Source organism: Rhynchophorus ferrugineus, unplaced genomic scaffold, assembly GCF_030347505.1.
Source record: "Rhynchophorus ferrugineus isolate W39M unplaced genomic scaffold, kcgeb_rfMv2 rfM2, whole genome shotgun sequence".
Taxonomy (NCBI): domain Eukaryota; kingdom Metazoa; phylum Arthropoda; class Insecta; order Coleoptera; family Curculionidae; genus Rhynchophorus; species Rhynchophorus ferrugineus.
This window is the reverse complement of record NW_027472581.1, coordinates 37,966,974-37,979,336: the sequence shown is the minus strand read 5'-3', so window position 1 is coordinate 37,979,336 and position 12,363 is coordinate 37,966,974. Positions and strand designations below refer to the sequence as shown.

The 12,363-nt window shown below is 30.6% G+C and overlaps 1 protein-coding gene and 1 long non-coding RNA gene across 4 annotated transcripts in view; one reads left to right on the top strand and one right to left on the bottom strand.

The window, feature by feature from the left end:
* dtn (transmembrane protein 132C dtn) overlaps nt 1-12,363 on the top strand; it is a 419,781-nt gene that overhangs the window by 324,343 nt on the left and 83,075 nt on the right. The gene's annotated exons all lie outside the window — the stretch shown is intronic.
* On the bottom strand, nt 2,196-2,619 carry LOC143192035 (uncharacterized). The gene is made up of 3 exons (XR_013004693.1): nt 2,513-2,619; nt 2,389-2,463; nt 2,196-2,319 (listed from the first exon to the last, which is right to left on the bottom strand). It is a non-coding gene; the product is annotated as an uncharacterized LOC143192035 (long non-coding RNA).

The window sequence follows — 12,363 nt, the reverse complement described above, 5'->3', positions numbered from 1 at the left end:
CTATGTCTTTGGCAAGGTTACAACTTATTATTATTTATGAAGTATTAACAGCAGTTATTTGTAGAATGTTGTTTGTGAATTTTGTAGCAGATTATTTCGCACATCAATTAATTATATTTAAATGAAAACACAATGGTACTATACAGTTTTTTAAATACATAGATAATAGAATTTACAATATAACATCATACAGTGTTTTTTAATATACATCTACCTCAAAATGATGAGTGCCTTAATAAGAACCATTCCAAACGTCATCAAATCAAATTGGCTTAGAATACAATTATATTTTTTTCTATGCAAATTTGAAATTTAAATTTACAGGAATTGCATACTTAATATTTGATATTCATTATTGGATAAAATTGAATTGCTTATTCTTTACGAAATATAATGAGGTCGGGACATTTTTGAAACGTTGACTTAATAAAAGTACATTCGACTATTGCGTGAAAAAAAGGTAGCATTGAAAGTGGTAAACCAGGAAGGTGATGTTAAATATTTAAAGTAATTGAGAAGGAACCATTCAAAATAAGCTGTTCGAAAGTGTCCAAACCATTAATTCGGCTTTAGTATCACCAAGTACTCTAATAATATGAAGGGCATTGGTTCCAACGACAAGTACCACAGACGACTTTAGTGACTCGACAAAAATTTAATGAAATTGGCTGGAAAGGTTTGATGCATCCACTGTATAGTCCGGATATTGTCCCGCTTGACTAACAAAACCTACATATTAAATATTAAAATTATTTTTAACTTATTTTTAACATACACTGTACTTTTTTTTTAATAATTACTTTAATATTTAAAAAGTTCAATTTAAAACAAATCATTTAATTACTTCGACTAAATACAAAAAGTAAAGTCAAATATCAGAATTTATCATCTGCTTCCGGCTTCTATATCGACTCAAAGATATTACTATTTGCTGTATATTGATTCAGGAAATTGTAGCGATTATTAGTATTGGTTTGGTTCTGAGCTATATTGCATATTAAAAGTTTAGGGTTTCACTTCAAACAATCAATATTATATGGAAATTTGCATATTAAAATTCTAATTACATAATATCAGTATTGTACGTTCTGTTATTCGAATAACAATCTAGAAGCTATTATTTTTATACGTTCATGATAAGTTTACTTATATAAGCTTTTTTAGTTAGGTAATAATCATCACAAAGAACAATAAATTATAGCGATTACAGTTTTTCAGGTATTTTGGCCAAGTTTATTTTATCTACTAATATGTTAGAAATGTCTTAAATTTTAGACTAGACCGAGACTAGAATGTTTACCTAGTTAGCATTATTGTATATTATTTATTCAGAATTTATACTTAGCATGAACTCTTATATCTACCCAAGTCTATGTCAGGTTATATCTATCAGCTTTTTTTTATTAATCTCTTAGAACTTCAACAGTTGGCCCGTGGGCAGTAAGTATTATATAATATAACTATCCTGACATGTAGAAGATCCCTTCAGTAAGTGATCTGCTGTACAACTTATAATATAAATCTTACTCTAGATACTAGATACTTCACATACGATGAGCTAATTAAATTGTATAGTTAAAAATTTAACTAATGAGAGCAAATTGATGGTAATGATATAAAGTCATCATTAATGCAATTTGAACATATGGCACTCAACTAGGTGGCACAGTAAGTAATACCAACATAGATATTTTAGAAAGATGGCATGGTGAAGAAAAGAGAAAAAAAGTATCCTCTTTTTTGTCGATATACATATATCGACATGCGGACTATATGTTAATTAATTTTTAAAGTGTGTGTTCTTAGCAAAATGACAATTGATAAAATTATCGGTCCTATTGATGTGTTAATAAATATCCCTATGTCAAGCCCCCACAATAAAGCTCTTGAACAAAGCCAAAATATGTAGACGACAGTAAAAAACCAACCTATACATAAAGCGTTGATTGTCTAGAACTGCACATGTGCCTTTGTTCTAATCTAGCCTGATAGTTTTCACTACTACGCACTTTCACTTTCTTTTTTATATGGTTTATGTGTATATCTCTAAAGGTGTATTGCTTAGATTATATTTTCTTTATTTATTTTATTCCATTTATTGCAATAAATTTTCTTAAATTATATAATTTTTCTGCATTATTTATCTGCTCCGAGGAGTTATATAATCCGAAAGAAATTATAAATCACAAAACTTCAAATCCTATGTTATCAATTTATATCAATCACTTCCTAAGTACACCTTATATTTACACTATGAAAATTAATGACCCTTCATTTAAACATTTAGCTTTTTTTCATGTTTTGAAATATCTGTAAAATCTGAAAGATATAAGTGTAATAGAAAATAAATAGAAAACGTATACAAACATGACCATATTTCATTCTTACCTTTACTATAATCTTCAGAAAAGTTCTGTTTCCATATTATTTAACACAAAAATATACCCTTTGTTCCATAGCAATCTATAAAATTAGTGTTATAAAATGATAATATTTTATTAATAATTCATACCTTACACACTTACATTTCGCATTACCTGCCGCTAATTTTGCCTATGAAATAATTATATTACCTAAACAAAATGTAAATACAAAATTAACCTAAAAATGACTTCTAACCACAACTCTGGCTAACAACAAGGCGTATATAGAAAAAGATGCGTAGTAGTGAAAACTATCACGCTTAGAACAAATGCGCGTGTGCAGTTCTAGCCAATCAAGACTTTATGTATAAGCTCTTTACTGTCTTCAGAACATGTGGATATGTGAACAAATGACATACATCTTATTTAGAGTTCTGTAAACCCATATTTTGGCACTAGATCATGGAAATGGTGTTTGTGACTAGAGTCTAAAAGTGATTGTTTGGTATGGGCTCTAGATTAACAGAACTATTTAAAGCATACTACAAACTCATGACAGTAATTTAAGTGAAATTATTTTTCACAACTATATTATACTTTCTAGAATAAACTTATAAAAATCATTTATAAATATTTGTGTCACATTCATTTACGAAGCACAGCGAAGGAAACCTTTTAATATCTGTTGCACTTTCAATCGGGAAAATCTTCCATAGTATTTCCAATAGATTTCACATTTATTTACATGGTGGTCTTGTCGACGTGGCAAATCTATAAATCATATTCCCACCGCGACTATAAATTGGCACGCCAACCAGACCAGATTCGAATCTGCTCAAGGCCAAAATGCATTGTAATCGAATGATTTCTGAACGAATCCTTTGCGAATTTAGTATGCATTCGCACGTATCCTCCCAATTCATTTGTTCCCAAGCGAAAACTGGAAGCAGCACCGATAGAATCGACCATTATAGAGAAGAATTTATAGTTTTCTTACGGAATGAATTTCCTTTTCTTTATAGCCAGGGGCTTTTCTGTCTTATCCACAACGGTTGATTTGAAAGAATGAGCCGAACTCGAAATACAGAATTAGTCTTACGGCGCACTGAGTATTTATTTCTTTTTCGACTTGCCAAGATTTCAATCATGATAAAAAAATATTTTAATTTAATTGAATTAAGGATTTATTTTTACTAGTCTCCGATCGTTAAGATAAATAAGTATAAAATCAAATTTTGTAGCAAATAAAATGACCATAATAGCACAAGAAATTATCTATGGTGGTATAATAAAAAAAAATTTTTAGATCTTATATAAAGGTTTTCTTTGTTAGACTATATTTTCTATAGAACAACATGTTAATAGGAACGTCACTATTCCATATTTTATTAACATAGAAACCTTCACTTCATCCAAGAGTATTTCAAGACAGAATTATACTAAATTATAATGAATTATATCTAAACAATTATGTTTGCTTATGTTAATGTTACTCATATATTTCCCAAAAAAATTAAACAAGTCTTCGGAAACCATTTAAGCTTATATGCCTTTGTATGATCTTAGGTTTCGTAAACTTCATTCTTTGTTTATCATTCCGAATATTTGCCATTCTTAAAAAATGGCAAATTGTTTCCAAGGTGGTTGCTCAATAAAAGTATGATTAAATTATAACTTTTGACAGCATTAGAATAATGAAATAAAAGGGATCTCAAACGCATAAAATTCAGGACTATGTTTGACACATTTATTATAGTTTGAATTATTATTTACCTTTTATAATTATTCTTTATAACCGCTATTTAGTATAGAATAGATTTTCTAAAATACTTCGATTTTAGTAAAGTACTTCGAAATATTTGTAATTCACCAACTAACAAAAATAATATTTTTATCAGCGACAAAATAGCGAGGGTATTGTAACACAAATTAATAATCTGTCAGTTTTTAAGAATTGCCCTATCAAATATTCACTAATTGTAATTTTCTTTATACAGTTTTCAGTTTCTTTCTCTCTGACTGTAATAAATTAATTAAAGTCAAATAATTATATACCGTCAGGTCTATTCCATTAATTAACTCCATCCATTGGGCTATTCTAACCACAGGGAAAGCCAAATTGAAGATTTCCCCTCCTAAGCTCGATCGGCTTTATTCAAAATTGAGTCGAAGTCTCTCTAGTGGCTCCCCTACTGAGGACAATTAGGCTGTCGTGCTGGACCACAGACAGGGCAGGATTAATATGAAGCCGATTCAAATTGCCGTAACTTATATTGGGTCAAATTTTGCGATATGTCAATTTTGTCAAACTACACCATATAATAACGCAACTATATTTTTACACCTCATGAAGTAAACAAAAGTAATAATAAACTAATTTAGTGAGGTTACAACATATATATTTGCTCAATTAAAGAAGTTTAATGTCATACATATCCCCAATTTAACCGAATTAACTGGATTAATTTGCATGTACAATGTTGTCGTTTTGCTGATAAAATTTCAACATTGTTGACGTTTGGCCTGATTTTGAAATCGATTTTTGCCATGAGATTAATGGTTAGTGGTTGTATTTATTACTGCATCAATACAAACTCATATATCTTTCAGATTATGCAAAGATATGCAAAGATATGACGGTATGATATTCGGTGCGTCAATGTATTGACAAATACCTATACCTTTTTGCCACGTATCTAAAAGTCTACAATCATTTGAATTCAATACTATTTTATTGTAATTGCTATACAGAAATTTAATTCATTAATAACAGGAAAAAAATTAACAAAAATATCTGGCAAATACGACCAGTACGATGCATGTTATATTCTCAATTCTCCATTTTTCATAAAAAAAGACTAATAAAATATATTTTATATAATAGTTAACACTTGAATGCAACATTTTCGAAACGTTAAAAAGAATTTCTCATATAACTAATGTTATGTGTAACAAATATGAAAAAAAAATTGATTAACCCAATAATATAATTTTAAGTGGCAATAAACTGAAATTTTTATTTTTTAAAATATGAAATATATATATATATATATATATATATATATATATATATATATATATATATATATATATATATGAATCATATGTCATATATCCCTTTTATAGATTTAATTTTTTTTAATTACATCTTATATTAGATAGAAAAAGTTCAGAGTATCTTCCGACTAACCAGTACAGTTGCTTGACTTTGAGTCTAATCTGAGGTCTAATCGAGGCCTTTAGCTGATTCTGTTTAAGGAATCGGGCATCCATCAAGTGATAAAATTAGGTTTTTTTCATTTCGCCGCAACGCAAAATTAACATGGACAGTTTTAGATCTTGTTGACCGCTACTTCTTTTGCCATGATAACTGTGTCGTCAATATCGTCGGCAAATATCCCAAGTACTGTTTCCTTTGTTGTTGACACTACCAAGACACTACACTACTCTGTGGAACACCAGCCGAAATAGGTTTAAGTCTTGAGAATACATGTAATAAGAAAACAAATGTAAAATAATTTTCCGAAATTCTATTGACATTTCTCATCCTCCAGAAGAGACAACACTTGATTGTTTTCTTCTTGTGGCATTGTCCTGTTGAGGACGCGACAGAAAACTAATTATATTTAAATTACTAGTATTTTCTGATATACAAAATTTAAAACTAAAATAATTAAGATACAGAATCACTCACTATTGAATTAAAATAAATTCCACCATCTTATTAACACTATCTTAAATAACATTTAGATAAGAACATATAATACCAAAAAAATATTTAACAACTCTTGGTTATATTACCACATATATACTTTGGTTCTTGGGTCTTTTTAATGTTGTAATGTCTGGTTCCTAACTACATGAAGTTGAAAGTGCCAATACACATAACATAATGTTCAGTTTTTAAACCTTTCAGTTTACTTACTTTGAAATATACATTATTTTTATACTTCTACTTATTTTTTGGAGATTATAAAGTGAATTGAACAACTGCTTATTCCAATGGTGAACTTTTTGTGGTGAACAATGGTGCCATATTTTCTTTTTTGATAGGTTTCCTATCGATGTCAAATCTGCGAACACAAATTATGTATTTCAATTCAATTATCAATGTAGACTTTGATGAAATATTTACTAAAAATTTAAGTTACCATTAGAAACTACATCTTGGTTAATCAGTGCTCCTCGACATTGCGATCTGTAATCATCTGATCTGAAATTCAAAGGTTAAAACATTCGAGTCTAAAAGCCTGATATAAGAGTTCATAAGAGATTCCCTTAAATTTATCACTTCAGTTACCAATTCTGGGCTAGAAAACAATTATTTAGAAAATTATTCATTTTATTTGATTAAACATAAACATCCTGGAAAACAACTTTTCTATTCTGCTTTTGCTTTAGAATAAATGTCATGTAATTTATTATCAATAAATGGAAACCTAACGCTGTAAACTGCAAAGTATTAAATTTATCTTATATATTAATTATGATTTTTTCTTTTAATTTTTTGTACGAAATAAATAAGGTGTGGATTATTTTAACGACACAAAACATTTTACCCGTCACGTAAAATGGGAAACGGGTTTAAAAAATACCAGAAGAAACAACAAAGTATAATCTCGTGCGCCAAGTTTTATACGTTTTATCGTTGTCGATGAAGGCCGGTCGTTGCGGATCTTACGTGAATCGAATTCGGTGTACAGGAATTAAAGCGCGAGATCGGAACGAAACGTTTTCGACCTTCTGTGCAACACGAAGAACACGTCGATAAGTGAACGTTCGAAGAGCGCAATTTAAAGTCTTTTTAATACGATGGGAAACAGTAACCGTTACATCGGTCTATAATACTCAATTTTTAAATTCCTATTACTACCTGGCGTGGTTTTATGACAATCTTTCATATAATACAATGTATTTTCGTATATATCTATAACTATAACATTCGTATATATCTAACATATAAATGTAGTGATATTATTACTTTATTCGTTTCGTTTTATAAAAGTTCTTAAATAATATTTTAAATATGTTTTTTTCTATACATAATGCTTCCGCAGGTGTTCTTCTGTAACCTTTATATAAGGTTTAATATTTGGACGACGATTTGGCAGAATCTCATCTACCATCTTCAGCTCTTGTTTTCTTTTACTCACAGAATAGGCCGAGTTAGAATACAATCTCTCATGTACAATGTTATGAATAAGTTTTGTCCGTCTGAACCACCAGAGATGGTCCAAGCGTGTTTATTTATTTTTTATCTATTAAAAAATAAAATCTTAATAAAACATTTTCAAAATAAATCAAGAAACCAATATCTAACCTAACAATTGATAACTTATTTTCTAATTGTACATTGGTATTGCTTTAAATATTTTGAAGTAAAAAACTAAACATTAAAAGATCATTTAGCCAAAATATACTTAAAAATTCAATATATTAATTTACTAAATATGGTAAATAAATGTTTTAAGTGTAATTACGAAATCTCCTCTAATTGGACAGTATCCATATTATATGTAGCCATGCAAAATTTTTCATTTTTGCCCTTTCCAATTCTATTTTTTTTTCATCCACCAGAACAAGCAACAACAACTAATTATTATTTTTCTTATTGTATTGCCTTTGCTCAGGATCGTTTTAAAAATGATTTTGCTCATTCCTTATTCAACATAATATAATAGAATATAATAGAATATATTTAATAATAAGTATTTAGTAATAAGTTGTTAGTCATTTTGATGTTAGCTATCTGATTCTTAGCAGTATGAAGTTGAAGGCAAATATTCGTCTGTTTCAAAAGCATATGCGAAGAAATATGTATTACAATTTTCATTTTTATTACATTCACAATAAAACCCCCTCAATTTACATCGTTTGAAAAAATATTATATCTATACTTCAAATTCTTTTTGAATATTCTAAACTAGGCTGAGCAATTTCTGAGTCCAATACGATTACAATACAAGTTGACTTGTAGCCATATTTACCTTTTAGGTAGTTTAGAAAATTATGTGTGAATATACATGTATTATGTATTTCAATTCATTTATCTATCTTGATTTTACTAAAACAATTAGCAGAAATATTACAATTAAGAATTGCATCTTGGTTAAGTAATGATCATTTGGGCCCATAATAATCTAGTCGGTTTGTAATGCCACAAACCATTCTATTCGGAAGTTTGATGCAGATCATAAGAGGTTTCCTGAAGGTCATTCTTTACTTTTAAAAATCCTTTATGTTCTAGGGCAGAATTCTTTAGAAAATAATTAATCTTATTTGAACATTCCTGGAATACAAGTCTTATTATGTTTTTGCATTTAAAGAAGTAATATTTACCTTAAATGCTTCAGAAATAATTTCATAACAACAAATGGCCTTAAAATTGTACACAAAATTTGAAGAAACAAATATAGCCTAAGGAGTCTTAATTTTGTCAAATCAAAATAAGCAAAAGAAATTAATTTAACCTCCTGCCCTCTAGCGTTATAGACGCGCAAAACATGGTTACAGGCCCATTTAATTTCCCATTCTATATTTCTCTGTTTTGTGCTTTTACTCTACTACTCGTTACATGAGCTAAACTAGTATTCTGCATTACTGATGATATATAAGCTAGTGATCACGTGTCACTGCGCTCATCTGGTCTTTGTGCGCTTGACTTCTGGTGTATGAATCAGAAACTGCACATTACAGTGCTGGTTCTCATGATGTGTATCTGCGCTGTGTATTGTGTCTAGATTTGAGATTCTTGGAATATTTTTGAATCTCAATAGCTTCTCTTGCGATGTTTATGTAGATATCAATATTGCATGTTGTGGGAGAAGTAACGTTTTTCATTTTTATTGGCCGCGTTGCTATGATTCGATTTTGTATACTCCATGGCTTTCCAGGTTTACCTTGGTTTTTGAAATTGGTAGGATAGCGCTAAACTTTTTGCCGCCGCTAAACATTGTTTCAATGTTGGCATTCATGTATTTCACAATGGTTCCGTCTCCTTTTCCTTCTCTTTTCTCGAACGTGGTCTTTATGCTTGTTTTATTTGTTTTTCGGGCTAAACTTTTTCGGAGACAGAGTTTTCTGTATTGTGTTTATTTCTTTTCGTTTATTTTGTGAATTCGTTAGACTTTTCGATCGTATAATTAAGGTGTTCACTACTGCCTGTAATTACGTATTTAATTAATAAAATATGTTAAAATTTAGCCTTACACACCTTCACGAACGTTATTAAGAATATTTTATTGTTGTAATGAGAAAAAACGTAGTCGGCTTCTAGGGCAAGTATATGATCCCAGATCGGCAGCGAACATGTTAATTTATAAACATTTTCGTACCACATGCATAATTGTATCGTTTTTTCAATACACTGTCTCTGTGATATTTTTATTTGTTTTAGTTTAAAATAAATACGTACCAAATACAAAAACAAATATCTTTGAAAAGTGAATATGCCAAAGACCCGGTCCAAAGAACAAAAAATGTCTATGGTTTTTCCGATGAGACCGTTTCAATATGAAACCAGAAATTTCCTATTGGAAAATCGAAAATTTATGGGCATTGCAGGTAAGTTGCAATATGAGGCCCGAGTACTGAATAACGTAGCGGGAGACACAGACTGAAACTGTACATGCATAACAATCGGGCAATCGCTCCGTGAAAAATATTTCCGATTCGTCAATGTGTTCGAGCCGATTTCGCCGATGCGGAAAATTTACTACCCCATAGTCTACTATTTCGTCATTTTGTAACGGTCGTATGTCGTTACAGAAATGCTTTTGAATTAGATTTTTTTTTATTCTTATGTTCGTCATAGTTTATTTTATTTAGTTTCGATATACCGGAGACAATAAATGAAGGTGCATTGCACATTTTAAAAGACTTAGAGGCTGTTGGTTAAGGACAATATAGTTACAATTTGAATAATTTAAAGTACCAGAACGCTATAGCAAGGTTATTAAATTCACTAACAAATAAAAACCAAGACTAAAATTGTCCATTAAGTATTGAAATAACAGTGAATTGCCTAAAGCGTGGAACTATATTTGCTTAAAAAACAGGATTGAAAGGTATTTCTTGAAAATTTAATCACCTTGAGGAAAGTGGCGGCACCTAGAGGCGTGAAATTTGTCACAGTTAAAGCTTATATAGAGGAAGAATATTTAGACCAAAAGTGTTTGTGTAATATGCGCTATATATAAGTAAATTTAAATAAAACGAAATACGCTCAAATGAAGCAAAGAGTAATAGCCGTTAGATCGTTGACTTGCATATATAAATAAATATTTTAGACTCTATTTTTATTGGACCTGACCGATGCGTTGTCAACTCCAACTCTTATAGATTATTGGTAATTTCTGTTGTACGTAAATCAACCATGGACGCGTAATTTATAAAATGAAAGTCTGGTAGAACTCTACGCAAAATGCGTGCAGAGTAATTTTAAATCGAAAAAAAAAATGTCGAGTTTTATATTTTAAACAGAAAGTGCTTGTGTTTAAAGATTTTGTGTTACTATGAAAAACCCGACATAGGCGAAAATTTCATTCTAATATAGATTAATAACATCATTCCGGAATGAAAAGAATTTGTCCTCTGTGCTTACAAGGTATTTATACTATTGCAAGCAGCTTTTGATATAAATTGATGTCTGGTGAACACAGAACACCTAAGAAAAATTATTCTCGCCGTAGAACTGATAGTGATTGATATGGCTCTGCAGATTGATATGGAGAGAAATATGTTAAACTGAATAAGTCATGGTCGAATTTCTTCCACCGGACGAACACTAGTACTTATAATTTCTCTGTTGATCCCAGACCAGATTCACCAGGTGGCAACATATATCCAAAAACTTACTGTTTTTTGTTTATTTCCAACCTACAAATAGCTGCTTCGTATTTTCCCGCAAACGGCGGTGGCCGGTGATGAGGCCATCACCGCCAATCATAACCACAAAACAATGATAACCAAGTTATTTTGATAGAAACTAAATGATATTTGCGTGTACAACGTATGGTTCCTGGAGAATACATAAGGGGTGGACAAAATAGCATGAACATCTAACATACACAATATCTATTTAGAATTAAAACGTTGAGTCCCCATATTCTTTTAAAACGGATTCATTTATTCGCGAAATAGATTCGTAAGGTGTCTAAACAGAATGTTGTCTACTTTTTGTACCAAAACATAAGCCAATTACTTCAGTGATGTTGAAGAGGGAAATCTACTCCTCAGTATCTGCTTTAAAACTCCCCGTGACGGTTCAGTTATATTCAGTAGGTTTGGCGAATATGCTGGCCAAGGAAGATGACATTACGATACTCCTCAAACCAAGACTGAACCTGTATGGCTGTGCGTATTGACGCATTACCATCTTGGAATATTACAGTCTCTGGCTGCAATATGTTAGTCATATTAAGAGCTCATTATTTAGGATATCTAGATTTTGATTAGCAATGATGTCAATAAGAGGGCCAGCTAAATACCGCGATATTTCTATCCAAATCATAAGTGTATTTCCCCATGCTTGACTGGAGAAAATCCGCAGTCCGGATAGTATTCTTCTTTTGGGCTTCTCCATACATAAACACGGTAAGAAATAATGTAAACGATGATTCATCATACCATATTCTTCCAAGTGTCCAGGTTTTACAATCGTTACACCACTTTTATCGCAGCTTAGCGTTGGCTTCCATTCTAAAGTATTGCGCAATGACAGCCTTTCCATGAATGTTAGCTTTATGGAGCTGCCGCTGTACTATTTTTGTAAAAACTCAAACGGCTAGTCCTCTTCGCGCCGTTGTCAAGTACCTAATATTGACATGGTGAAAAAGGCTTTTTCTTTATTCGTTATTGTGGACAATTTTTTTTATAGTCTGGTTAATGGTATATAATATAGTACATTGTTCTAAATTTAATATTCAGTTGTTCTTTCTTCTTCTTTACATGAACCTTCCAGCGCAGCTTGGCGTTTAATGTCATTGCTAAATATTCTACT